Here is a 14,417-nt window from a genome sequence, read left to right as displayed (position 1 = left end):
TCATCACTTTAATTATTTTGCAAAAGATTGTCAAGATTATTGACATTTTTGCAATTTGCATGCACAATATTCATGCATGGTTTGACGCGTAGTTCTTGTAGGTGGTATTTTTGTAGCCGGTAGGATACTATTGACTAATTACTTTTTAAGAGTAAGAGTAAAACAAGTGATGTAACTCAATCGGGCGATATCCGTCACAAGCTTGTAACGGATACCGTTTCCTCTTACAAAATACTCATTGAGAGGTGAGTGGGAAGTACATGGGGGGTGCCCCACCTTGTCCTTTCTCCCTTTTTGTGAGAGGTCTTTAGCTGCCCATCACAAGCAAGACGCTTTGTTGTATAAATTGGATAAAAATTTAAATATTTTATTTTTATCCTATTTATGATTTTTCACATTTTAAGTTTAAAACAGATATTTACTCACGTACTTCCTCCGTCTCAATCATTTATTTACCATTTTATTTTATTTTTGAATGTCTCATTCTTTTGTTTACCTTACTAATAGACATGTTTCTAATATAATGATCATTTGCTCATCCAACCTCATTATTATTATCCACTTGCATTGTCACCTATAATAACACTACCCTCAAATGGCCCCTTTTCTTTTTTTTAGTCTTTGTACCAAAATAAAGGTAAACAAATGACCGAGACAAACCAGTCAATAATTTACGTTATTTTCCCCCTTACATATAAAATAAAGTAAATGTAAATTATTTATAGAGATTGAGATAATAGCTTATTGTAAGTAATATTCTTACTATTAAATTTGAAGAGAGTGCATAAACTATAGAGTATAATGATGTAGGTAAGACATTTGATCCATTGAAGATAAACTAGTTATCTACATGGGTTTGGTAAAGGGATCACCAAGAAGGGGGAAGTGGGGAAGTTGGGAAATCTGGCCTTATGTTAGTTTGTGGCAATTTTATCCCGATACTTTAGTAGCATGTGGTGTGTATAGTAGCAAATGTTAATTAACTTAACTGATAAATAAATTCATGAGCTGTAGTACTCATGACCTGGTTCGAACTTGCCCTAACCAAAATCATTATTGTGTTATAACTTCCTTTATACCAAAGAAATGTCGTGTGTATCAAATATATTTTCACATTCTTATCTTTCGACATAATTGACATTCCGACTTTTTAGTCCAAAACATGAAACTAGTCTACGAAATACGTGTTTGATCAACACAGATTATATATCATCTCTTAAACTTACAACCGAATCAAAATAACATAGATTTAATCGAAAAGTAGTAGGTTGTGACAATTAATTAAGATTTGACAAATTGACAATCTATGTTAGATTAGGTTGTGAGTAGTATTGCCTGGCTTTGCATAGTGCTCAAGCGTCAACATTACGTACAAGTATACAACATATACAATTGTCAAAATAAACCATTAGTTCGTACATGACTCTTGGAAATTATTAGGCAAATTCTCATTTGCCTAATTTATACGGGGTATTAATATCCGTCTTAAGCTTAAAAAGTCTCAAATATGTCCATATAGTATGAATATAAAATGCATAGGTAAAAGCTGAAATTTGTCCTACATACACATTGGGACAATTATTTAATCGGTTTTTGTTGGACAGTCGTCTGCCGCCTCCACTACTCCGTCACATTAGTATGATATTGTTCGCTTTGGATCAAGCTCGCACGGATTTGTCTTTGGGCTCCTTCCCAAACGGCCTCATCTTAATAGAGTGGTGGGTCCCTTATAAACAAGGCAATACTCCTCTTCTACTCCAATGTGGACTTAGGTTGATCACCCCCAACGAATTCTCCCCTCAAACCAAGGACCACAAAATTTTCTCCCCTCCAACGATATTATCTGTCCATGTTGAACCATCGTTATCACCCAACGGGACCCGCCACCTGATCACCACATTATCAGGAAGACTTTCGACACAAGGCAACCACAGATCTCCAATCACGAGGTCATACCGAGGGCGCTCATTCACATTGACAAAGGCAACCCACTACCTCGGGCTCTTCTACCAGGGGCGACCCGTTGGGCGTGCAATTTGGTCCTAGGAACCGAGGCCCAACCGAATGAGGGGCCTCCTTTTTCATTCATTATTGTAAATTTGCAACTATTTATCTGGTTGTACATTGTGTTAAAAGCTTAAAGCAGTAAAGTTCTATTTCAAGAGAGGTGCTCGTTCAACTTACATCTGACATTTTTTGTCATTTTGCTTGGCTTACTGTAGGCCCCTACCTTCTCTTTTTACTAGTAAATGTGTTTCACAGTGTGAAAAAACCAAAAAAAACAACAAATTTCATTGAAGACGGGCGATATTCGTCAAAAGCTTGTGACGGATACCGTTTTCTTTCACAAATGACCCATGAGAGGTGAGAGGGGAAGCACATGGGGAGTGCCCCACCTTGTCCCCTCTCCCTTTTTGTGAGAGGTCTTCAGCTTGTGACGGAATTAGCCCGTCACAAGCAAGACGCTTTGCCAAAAAAATTGCTTTGCTTAATCCATCTATTGTAGATAAATAACTTTTCTATTCTCGTTTTTATTCTCCTTCTTGTGCATCAAATATATTATAAATTGATCGTCCCTTTCTAAATTTATTAATCAACAGTTAGCCTCCCATATGACGGAGGTATCCGTCTTAACACTAAAAACGGATTAAAATATTATCCCATTTAAGCATATAAGCAAATCTTTTACTTTTCTCCATGCATTTTGCTTTTGTTTTATTCTTACTACCTGACCCTTCTTAAGTTTAAGACGATATCACCCGTCTTAAACAAGAATCGTGATTAACTAAAATAAGTGAACCTTCAAAATTTTCTTTACTGAAGTAGCTACTACACATTCCATAACAGTTTAGTTTATTCACAATTCTCCTAAAAATAAAATTGGATGAAAAAAGGGGACAAAAAAAGTATAAATAACCTTCAATAGTTCAATATGTCTAAAACAAAGTTCAAATGTTTTTGTAACAAGAATCACAAAGATATTATTTGGGGCCTAAAATAAAATTTGGAACAGGGCCTCCAAATTCTCTAGGCCGCCCCTGTCCTCCACACCATTGGCGTTTCTCATGGGGGTGCAGGGGGGTCATCTGCACCCCGTTTTCCCAAAAATAATTACTCTTCCGTTTCAGTGATATGTTTACACTTCCTTTATTTCCTCCTCACAAAATAAAGGAAGTGTAAACATCTCAGTTGAACAGAAACAGAGGGAGTACAATTTTGCTTACTAAAGGAGTATATAAATTACGTGGGTCTAGTGGTTGTTAAGACTAATTTTTAATTAGAGGTCATGGGTTCAATTCTTGTAATGAACATTTTTTATCTAATACCATATCAGTATATCACTATACATTTTGTCCAACTAAACAATTTTTTTTCCATAAACTCGATATTTTCGTTGTTAGGTAATTTTACGCACCCCTTTACATAAAATCCTAGAATCGCCTCTGCTCCACACACTGGACCCAGCCAAACCATTGGCTCTGATACCACTTGTTGGGACTTGGGTTGCTACCCCAATAGTTTTAATATTAAAATAGATAATTCCGTCTTAAGAAAGACTAGATGAATCAGACATATTAATACTCCATATAAATGGACCGTTGATACTTGATAAATAACTTGATATGACAAATTTCTATTTAGGATGGAAATTGGAGTTAAAACATCAAGTATATAATATTACCACTTGCATAAATGAAACAAAATGATACTCGTAGTTACTACTTAACATGTTCTAACTATAAAATGAATACCTCCGTTTTACGACACATTAATTACTTCTTATTTTGCAAGAATGGTCCATCAAGCACTAAACATGGCATATTCAGGAACATGAGAGGGTTGGCATTGGTTATGTGGTACGCTTTTTAGATATAAATCGATAAACATGGCATATGCTACACTTACTACTACGTACGAGAGATGGTTGGCATTGAATTATTGCCAGCCTTTATGATCGAAATCGGATTTATTTTACTTTTTAGGGGGAAAAAACGGGTATTTTATTAATTAGGTAAAGTCCGACAACAACATTAATCGCATCAGGGCACAATATTAGAGCAAGTTCAATAGTAAGCTAGTTAACATATCACATTTTAAACTAGTTTGTTTTTAGGCTACTAATTGATTTCAATGGTTTAGCTTATACTCCCTCCATTACTTAATATTTGTCGTTTAAGCACTTTCTTTTTTTCCACAATATATGACGTTTAGCCTTAAATCCATATTAATTGCCCCCATTACAATTTTCTAGGTTTTACCTAAATAAACAAAGAAAATAAATTCAAACAAGGACTTCTCATTTATTTTTTCATATATCTCTTCTTGAAGTATAATCTTATTGGAGGAGCATTAATGTAGTAAAGACATTATTTGAAAACAAACCCAATTATATAAGGGTTATGATAAATACAACCCAATGGGTTGTATTTAAGAAACTAAAAAAGGAAATAAACACTTAATATTTGCATTAATTGCATGGATTTATGTGTAATTTGTTGTTTAATTTCTAAATTAATACCAAATTTGGAAGGGTATTAAATGCTTAAATACAACCCATTGGGTTGTATATAGCATTTCCCATTATATAAACCGTTAGTTTTTGTTTTTTCCAACTCTCAATGGTAATTTATTATGACTAATTAATGCATTAATATTTTCTATGTGTTTTTCTTAATATTTGTGAAAATTTCTAAAACGACATATAGAAAATGAGTTTTTCTAAAATGTGCCCTAAGGGCACATGTTAATAACCTTAATATGGTAAGAGTGACAGCATATTCTCATGAGATATTTAACTATAAACTCATTGTTACCATAATTAGTGAGAATATATTGTTAATCTTACCATATTAAGGTTATTAACATGTGCCCTTATGGCACATTTTAGAAAAACCGATATAAAATAATGGGGTTGAAGGGAGTATTTTAACTAGCTTAACCAAAAAATTTAATAAATCAAACTAATTTTAATGGTTGTATTTTAATGGTAGGATCATTTAATAAGCTACTAGTTTAATGAAACTACTTGCTTGACTCAAGCTATTCTACCTGAACTTGTCCAATGGTTTAGAGCATCCACAATGGTAAGCTAGTTGATACTAGCTTACCTTTGCCACATCATTTTTTTGAGCAACAACAATTTCAAGCTACAAGTTACTCCAATGGTGAATCCTATTTAGTATTAGCTTGATGAGACCTAACTAACACACTTTTTTATTAATTTATTTAATTCTTAATTACTAAATAAAAAATAAATGAGACAACTATTTTTCTATTGGTTATATTTTCTTGTGGGACCATTTGAGCTACTAGCTCCATGGAGCTACTAGCTCAATTTAAGCTAGTTGATGTGAAGTGCTCCAATGGTTAAGCAAGTAGCTTGAAATCTTTTTTATTTGCAAGCAAGTCCTTTTAGGTAACCATTGGAGATGCTCTTAGTCACTAGCTTCCAATTTCTGAAAATTGCATGCAAGTCCTTAACACAAATCATTGGACTTGCTCTTAGAATATGCCTACATACATAGAATATTTTATGTATGTAGACATATTCTAATACACAAGTTCATCCAAACTCGAATTGAGAACTTAAGGGTGTGTGCATGTGTAGTGGCCAATGTCATGGGTGGCTTTCTCCGAACACAATTAAAGGAATACAAGAAAATACAATCAAATTGAATTTACATCCCAACTCCATAATCTAATTAAAAACATTTCCGAGATAGCTCAAGGGGACGCGGCCTTCCTAGCCTTACCAAGAAATGTCTAAGTTGTTTAGTAGTTAGTAATAACAACTAACACGAGCAGATGATTGATGGACTAATACGCAAAAGAAAGAATATCGACTTATTGAAATTGAATAATGTAAACATTTTCGGTCTCAAGGCCTACATTGTTGAGGTATATGATAGATCCGATTCAACTTACATTGTTGTCTGAACGGTTTATTCTCTCTTTTGTTCATTTTGCGATGTTGTTCTAAGTTGTGTATTAAGCTAAAACGATTTTACGATAAAATATTATAAAACTATATAACAAATATTTTATGCCCTTAAAAAGTGGTGGTTGATGAAAGTTTATTATAAAATTATTTAGGTAAATAATATCATTTGATTTTATAATAACATTTGTGTAAAACAAATTTATACCAGAAGTATTGTAAACTTATAAAGTACACTAAAAACAGTGAGAATTTATTGACCATGTTCTTGGAAATGGTCGCACATGAATACATGACAAATATTTAAGAGGGTGGTCTACATTTTGGTGATTGTGGTGATGATAACTCTATTCACCCAACGCAAATTTAAGAGGATTTTAAACGTGTTAGAAAACAAATATAAATAATTGCTATCAATACTTGGACGGAGATTATTCAATTGTCGATACCATAGAGGATATTCTAAGTAATATTCTCTCCGTTCCGATTATTTGTTATCTATTTTTATTTGGGTATATCAGTGAACTGTTATCTATTTTTATTTTCTGTAAGTTTTATATATAAAAGTTAGTGTGCAAGTAAGTGAAATAATAATATTGTATTACTTTGTTAGACATCCACTTGCTTTTTCCTGGTCTTTGGCTAAATATAATAGATGATAAATGATCAAGACGGAGAAAATATAAAAAATAAATAATTACTATAAATGTTCTACCTAGTATAAAGGGAATGTCTTTTAAAGGCTTCTTAATGGTCCCTTATTTTGAGAAAACAAAAAAAAGTCACTTTTTCTTTCTCGTGAATGTGCTCCACCATTTCTGGTAGACTTGGCAAAATGGGCCGGGTTAATTCGGGTCTTTCAGATTAATTCGGGTCGAGACAGGTCATTTTGGGTTTCTGTTGAGTTTGTTGGTCAGATCTGTTTCAGGTCAAACGGGTCGGGTTGTTGGGTTGTTCCGGGCCGGGTCGTTTTCGGGTCAATGAATAATAGAAAAATAGTCATTTCAAGTCGTTTTGGTTCAAATAGAGTTATATTTTGTTGGGTTATTTTCGGGTTTGGTGGTTTCAGATCGGGTTAGTTACGGGTCAAGAAAGCTCGAGTCGGGTCGGGTCGGGTCAATTCAGATTTTCGGGTCACATTCGGGTGATGTAGTTCGTCAGGTTAGTCTTTCGGGTCGGGTTGATTTTGCCAGGTCTAATTTCAAGGTGCTTAATTTAAAAGGACAATGCTAGGACACCACTGGATTTGTGACGTATTGAAAGGAGGGGCAGAAAAGTAAAAACTCATTTTGTCTCCACTATTAAGGTTTGTGCTGGAATTTACATAGCTACGGGCCTACGGCTTCTCTACTCGTTTCTTCCTTCCACATACAAGGTTCATACATACAATCATACCCATAAAACCATGTGCTAAAGGCATGAGTAGTTAAATGATGTACAATCATACCCATCAAGGTTTATAATGTTAATAAATGCTCTATACAATCATAGTTATCAATTATCATACCCATCAAGCCATGGGGTTTGTTCAAACTATACGACATACGTTGTGATTAGTTAATAAAAACCAGACAATTTTTAGGCCATGAATTTATTGGAATTCGTTTTGTTGCCAATCGTCACCATGCAACTCTATTACTCCCTCTGGCTTTTAATTTTCTTCCCGTTTCTCTAATATATGTGAGGAGTATTATAATGAAATGGGAAGAAAACAGCAAGCCGGAGGGAGTATATACTGTATATTTCAGTTTGAATTGTGATTCGATTTCCGTCCGAGGTTTGAATATCACATTTTGGTTTGAAAAGTTGAATGTGTTCTCCATCGTTTTGCTCATCTATGGCGAAAATGTGTGTCATTAGCATTGCGGCGGTGGCACATCGGAAATGAATTGGCGTTCCCGGGGAAGCGAGCGGGAGTTGAAGGCACTGATGTTCCAAAAACAAGGACTTAGTATTCCATTTCTACCCTTAACTAAATGATTTGACTAATCTTAAAAAAATATTCAAATGTTAATAAACTTACAATATATTAGAAAGCTCCCGAACAATCTAAGTACTTTCTGAGAAAAGCAAATGTTCCAATTGAAGATTCCTATCCCTATCCCGAGTGAAGGGAAAACTACCGCCTTCTTCGGACGTCGATCAATCTATCACTCGCGATGGACGAACAGACTTCTTAGATTGTTGGACCTTTCATTTCAAAGGATAAGGTTCTTGGTGGTACTCAAAATCGGTACGACAGGTGGCGTCATCTCATTTTCTTTTAATTTAATTGTACAATCATCTACAATTACAATCCTGGACACACTTACATGGAAACTCTATATTATACACAAAATTATCAAAAAGTTATCATATATACAATCCCTATTAACTAAAACAATAGGCGAAACTTCAATTTTTCCCGCCTAAAACATATTTCCTATAATAGTACTTGTTTTTTTTTGCATATACTATATGTATGAACATGATAAGTTATAAATGGACATAATTTTTTGCATTTAATTAAATATTTATAAACATTCAATATTTCACATTCTTCACAAATTTATCTCTGATCTTTTTATGAGAATTTTTTTTAAAAAAAAAAATTATGATAAAAATTCATTGATTTTTATGACAAAAAGTTGTGGCTAAAAAACACTATGTTATTAGTAAATATTTGTTAAAAATTCATTGAGTTTTTATGATTAAAAAGTTGCGGCTAAAAATATATTATTAGTAAATATTCGTAAATTATCATTAATTTCTCGATAAAAAAACAAAAAAATACTTCTTTCATTACTTCTTACTATTTAAATTTTTATTTTTCTAATAAAAATACAATGAGAAGAAGCATGAAAAATAAATGAATTGTCAATCTAAATTCCATAAATAATAAATAATACACTAATGAAAATGTTCCGGGTGTAATTCCAGAGCAAGTATAGTTACCACCCGTGGCTTGTTGAATGATGTCTTGAGTTGGATTCTCCCTTGGCCTTAATCGTTCCTCTCGGCCTCTCCTGCAACAATGAACGAACTGAGGGCTTGGCTTTGAGCCAAGCGTACCCACTCCGACGCCCAAGTCAGTAAACTTAGATGTATAAGTTGTATGCTAATTGGCTAGGAATATATTGTAGAGAGATAAGGAAGATTATACCAGATGAATAGTGTATTTAGGTTAAGTTGTATATTTCTGGATTGGATCCTTTCCTCAATGAAGGTTGAGGAGTATTTATAGACTTCACCTTTTGTCACGTAGTGGCCAAGTGGCCAAGTGGCTAGCGGTGGAAAGATCGATCTACCCCTCGGCCGAGGGACCTATGGCTGGCCGGCGGCTCTGTGACCCACCGCCGAGGGGTCTTGGATATGAGTACGCGGATATGTGCCCCGGCTGGCAGGTTGGCATGCCGGACCCGGCCGACAGCCGATGGGTCTGATCGGCTAGGTTGTCTAAGTCGTTGACTTGTTTGTGAATATCTTTGACCTTGTCTAATGTGTTGACTTGGTCGGCGGTGCGAATATGCCCCATCAATTTGCCCCCGCGTAGTCTATGCCGTGGTATGGGCTCATGTACGTACGTCGAGCGTATATTCTCGCAAGTAGTTTGTAGAAAATTTTACGCATCGGCTTCTTTTTGCTCTGCCTAGTCTCTCTTAGGCCGTACCATATCCCCCTCCACATGGATGTGTATTGGGCATCCGATGTGGATAAGAAAGGGACGCCGGCCGAGACCGGGGTTGAGACTAGGGTTATTTCGATTGCCCCGGCCGGCGGTGTGTCCGCTTGGTCGATCATGTGGCCGGGGAGAGAGCGGATGCTTGGGAATTTGTTGAGGAAGGTGAATAGGCGGAGAGATTTGAATAGGCGTGTTGAAGACGTTTGGTCACTGTTGCATTGATTGACACAATCGTTGCAACGATTGACATCCCCCGTTGCATGTCCGACACGTGTCCGCACGCCGATTGGTTGACGCTTCATGGGTCATTTCTCTCGATTGGTCCCGCTTCATGGGCTTTTCCCTATAAATAGGGCAGTTGCCCCGTGAAATTGCCCACCAATTTCATTCTTCAAAATTTTCTTCTCTCTAAACTTCCTAGGGTTTCTTTGTCTTCTAATTTCCATAGTTGTTACTCCGTGAGCGTTTTCTTCAAGGTAAACAAACAAACTTTCCAATTTTTAATTTTGTAAGTTCATTGTAAACATGTCTTCTGCTGACGCCGGGCCTAGTAAGCCGGGCCCTAGGTCTCCTTCTCCCGAAGTCGATCCTCGGATTCTGGAGGAATGGGAGGATGATTCTGATGTCGATGATGACGCGGACGATTTTGGTGATGATGCTTGAGGAGGCTCGTCCTAATACCGTGAGGCGACGTTATGGATCACGGCCTCGCTTTGTAAGGCACGCGTTGACCGAGTTTGGGCCCATAAGTTGGCGCTTCTTCCGGTGAGAAATTTTTCGAGGGCCATTTCTTCTTTGGCAGGGGATACAAGATTGTTATCCCCGAGGAGGGCCAGGCCGTCTGTTGCCCTCCACCGGGCCACACTGGCGTATATATGCGACATTTGGAGTACGGGCTCCGGTTTCCGCTGAATGGATATGTTGTGGCCATCCTTAAGGCCGTGAACGTTGCCGTTGCCCAATTGCACCCGTTGGCTATGAGGACCATAATCGGGTTTGTCTGGCTTTGTCTCTTCAAGGGGAGGCCCCAACGGTGAACTTATTTCGCCGACTTCATTACCTCCACCGTCATTCTCCGGCCGCGCCGGTTGGCACGATGTGCACACGGAGAAGGGTTATGTCTCTGTGACAAACTTTCCTCTTGCAAGGGCCGACGGGTCGGTGGGTGTACGTTAAGGTGCCGGACGACTATCCGCGCCCCTCCTTTTTCAAAGATCAAGTTAACTTGCGGTGTGAGACTAAGGCGGAGCATGACAGGATGGGTCTCCGGAAGAAACTCAAAATGGATCTTTGGCGGGGTTCTTCTCTCGGAGGACGAGAGGCTGGCAATGCGGCTTTTTGAGGTAGACAAGGGTGGGCTGCCGAAAAGATGGATTCCTCCAACGCAGATCATTCTTCAGGATGAGCCGCTTTGCCATGTCGGCCTCATACCGGCCCTAGCGCAGGGTGAGTGGGGTCGGTGTGAGGCCCATCACCGTTCTCTTGTGTCTTTGAACTTTGATTTATTTCTTCTACTTAACTCTTGCTTCGTTTCCTTCGCAGCCATTTTGGACCGGACTGCGAGGATATCCTCCGAGAATGGGACTGAACAAAGATAAGACCGTTGCTAACTTACATCCCAAAGCTCTCCCCAATGACCGCAGGAGGTCGCCGACCGATCTCATAGAGCAGCGGCTGAAAAGCTTAAGTGCGGTGGAGACCCAGGCGAAGGTTGTTAGTAACGTGCCGCGCCACACGCGAAAAACGAAGTCCTCGGCGGTGGTGGCGTCGACATCGGCTCCGCCTTCCATCCCCCCTGTTCAGAAGAAGACGGTGGAGATTGTTTGTATCTCCAACGGGGATGACTCCGACGAGGAGGAGGGGTCGCCCCTTGTCCGTAAAAGAAAGCAGACGGCCTTTACCGCGACCGTTGATTCTGCTGCTGACGAGGAGACGCGCGTTTCGGCCAAGAAGGCCAAGCACGGTATTGTTCTTTCTGTGGCTTCAGATTTAGCCGGTTCCTTAGGCGCTGCTTGTGGCAGGCTCTTCGGCATGTCTGCGTATGTCGATACTTATGCTTACTTTAAATTTTGTAGATCGACCGCAGTCGTCCGCCGCTCCCGTTGGGCAGCAAGTGGAGGGGAGTTCTGTGCGTGCTGGTGATCAACACGTCACCGCGGACTCTCCATCCCAGAAGGTTTTCCTCTCCCACCGCAGTAGGTGATCAAAATGTCACCACTTGTCCCTTCATCCCGAAGGTTTCCTTCTCCCGCCTCTGACAGGTGATCAAAATGTCATCACTGTTTCCTCATCCCAGAAGGTTTCCTTCTCCCAACTCATAGATGAAGGCACGGAGCTTATCAAGGAGCTGGCGAGGTGGAACGGTCTTACCGGTGCTCGTATCGTAGAGCAGGAGAAGGCCTTGGCTCAATCCGCTTTTGAGCTTAATGCCACTAAGAAGGTGGCCGCGAAGGCAAAGCAGGATCTTCTCAATGAGCGAGAGGCTTAGGGGGAATGCCGAGAGGGCGCTCTCGGCCGAAAGAAAACTTAGGCGGGACGTTGAAAAGGAGGTCCTTCTTGAGAGAGCCAAGGCCGAGGTCTGCGGCAGCCCAAGCGCTAAGTCTGGGAAGTGTACACTTGTTCGTAGGCACGCCGACCTCTACCTCCAGCAGAGGAATGAATCCAGGGACCTGTTTAAGGCCCAAAGGAGGTGGTTCGGATCAGAGATGCCGTCATTAGGCAAAAGGAGAAGGACATTGAGATGCTCCAAACCGTCATGCTCCCTAACATGTGTGCTTTGAATTCCGGATTTAGCCGAAGGAGCTGCTAGGGAAGTGATTGAGGAGCTCTTCCCTCTTGATGGTTCCTTTCCGTGGGACAGGTATGACAAGTCGCTTGATGACAAGCTCGAAGCCAAGGAGAAGGCCGTGGCGGAGAAGGCTAAAGAGGCGGTGAGGGCGAAGGCGAGAGAAGGAGGCGGCGCCGAGAAGGCGCTACGGGTGAAAAGCTTAAAGAGGCCCAGGAGGAAGCCAAGCGGGCAAAGGCGGCCGAGGCCGCCGAGGCTAAAGCCGAGGCCGCTTTGAAGCCGAGGTCGCTAAGGAGCCGCCGGGTTACCCATCGAAGAAAGTGCGCCGCGCCGATGGCGAGCAACAACGGACATAGGGAGATAATATCTGTAACCTTTTGTCTTTTGGCTTATGCTTGTAATTTCTTGTAATTCATTGAATATATTTAATAAGAGTTCGTTTTTACTTCACTTCTTTTCCTTGCGCTAGTATTTGAGCTTCGATCGCCCTTTTAGCGTCTCCGTCTTTGTATGCGGTTGTCTCCTTCCGTTATTAATTGAGTGTCTCTTTTGTTCCCGCCTCGGCTTGGCCGAGGCGGTCTAGAGTGCGTGTCTCAATTGTGTTAACGCTTCTAAGGCATTGTGAACGCTCCGCGCGTATCACCTGCGTCGATGATTGCCGCTCTTGTCGGTGTGTGACAAAGTGTGAGCTCGCATTCGCTTCTTGTTATCGATCGCCGTGGCGTCTACCACTTGGAGGATCACGACGGCGTCAAACCTCTTGGGGTGACGGCCGTGGCATCTACTACTTGGGGTGACTGCGACGGCGCTGTTTTCTTCATAGAGACGCTGTGTGGCGTCTACCACTTGGAGTGACTGCGACGGCGTCAAACCTCTTGGGGTGACGGCCGTGGCGTCTACTACTTGGGGTGACTGCGACGGCGCTTTGTTTCTTCATAGAGATCTGCCGTGGCGTCTACCACTTGGAGTGACTGCGACGGCGTCAAACCTCTTGGGGTGACGGCCGTGGCGTCTACTACTTGGGGTGACCGCGACGGCGCTGTTTCTTCATAGAGATCGCCGTGGCGTCTACCACTTGGAGTGACTGCGACGGCGTCAAACCTCTTGGGGTGACGGCCGTGGCGTCTACTACTTGGGGTGACTGCGACGGCGCTGTTTCTTCATAGAGATCGCCGTGGCGTCTACCACTTGGAGTGACTGCGACGGCGTCAAACCTCTTGGGGTGACGGCCGTGGCGTCTACTACTACTGGGTGACTAACGACGCCTTTGTTTCTTCATAGAGATCGCCGTGGCGTCTACCACTTGGAGTGACTGCGACGGCGTCAAACCTCTTGGGGTGACGGTCGTGGCGTCTACTACTTGGGGTGACTGCGACGGCGCCTGTTTCTTCATAGAGACTGTCGTGGCGTCTACCACTTGGAGTGACTGCGACGGCGTCAAACCTCTTGGGGTGACGGCCGTGGCGTCTACTACTTGGGGTGACTGCGACGGCGCCTGTTTCTTCATAGAGACTGCCGTGGCGTCTACCACTTGGAGTGACTGCGACGGCGTCAAACCTCTTGGGGTGACGGCCGTGGCGTCTACTACTTGGGGTGACTGCGACGGCGCCTGTTTCTTCATAGAGACTGCCGCTCTTGTCGGTATGACAGTGTGAGTCGGTGTCTGCTGCTTCCTAGTGACTATGGGAAGAGCGAACATTCTGATGAAAGACTTGGATGATTTTTCATTTAGGTAAAAACATGCGTCGGGATGCCCACAGCTGTTTTGGACACCTCCGCCGCTACATAGATTATTCCCGAGATTACCAGCGTCCTAATGGCCTAGTCAGCCACTAGTTACATCCATGAGGTCGCCCTCCTGTTGTAAGGATAGACCCTTCCCTTTTTCTCGATTTCTTTGCCACTTTGAGGGATTGCATGTTGCATCCTCCGCGGCTATCCGGACGTTGACCACCTCGTCATTCTCGTCTTTGGAGACGAGCTTATGCGCTTCCCCCGGTCCGAGACATACATCGTGTTAGGGCCCGGATGGA

The sequence above is a fragment of the Silene latifolia genome, chromosome 11, assembly GCF_048544455.1.
Source record: "Silene latifolia isolate original U9 population chromosome 11, ASM4854445v1, whole genome shotgun sequence".
Lineage (NCBI taxonomy): Eukaryota > Viridiplantae > Streptophyta > Magnoliopsida > Caryophyllales > Caryophyllaceae > Silene > Silene latifolia.
This window is presented reverse-complemented; position numbering follows the sequence as displayed.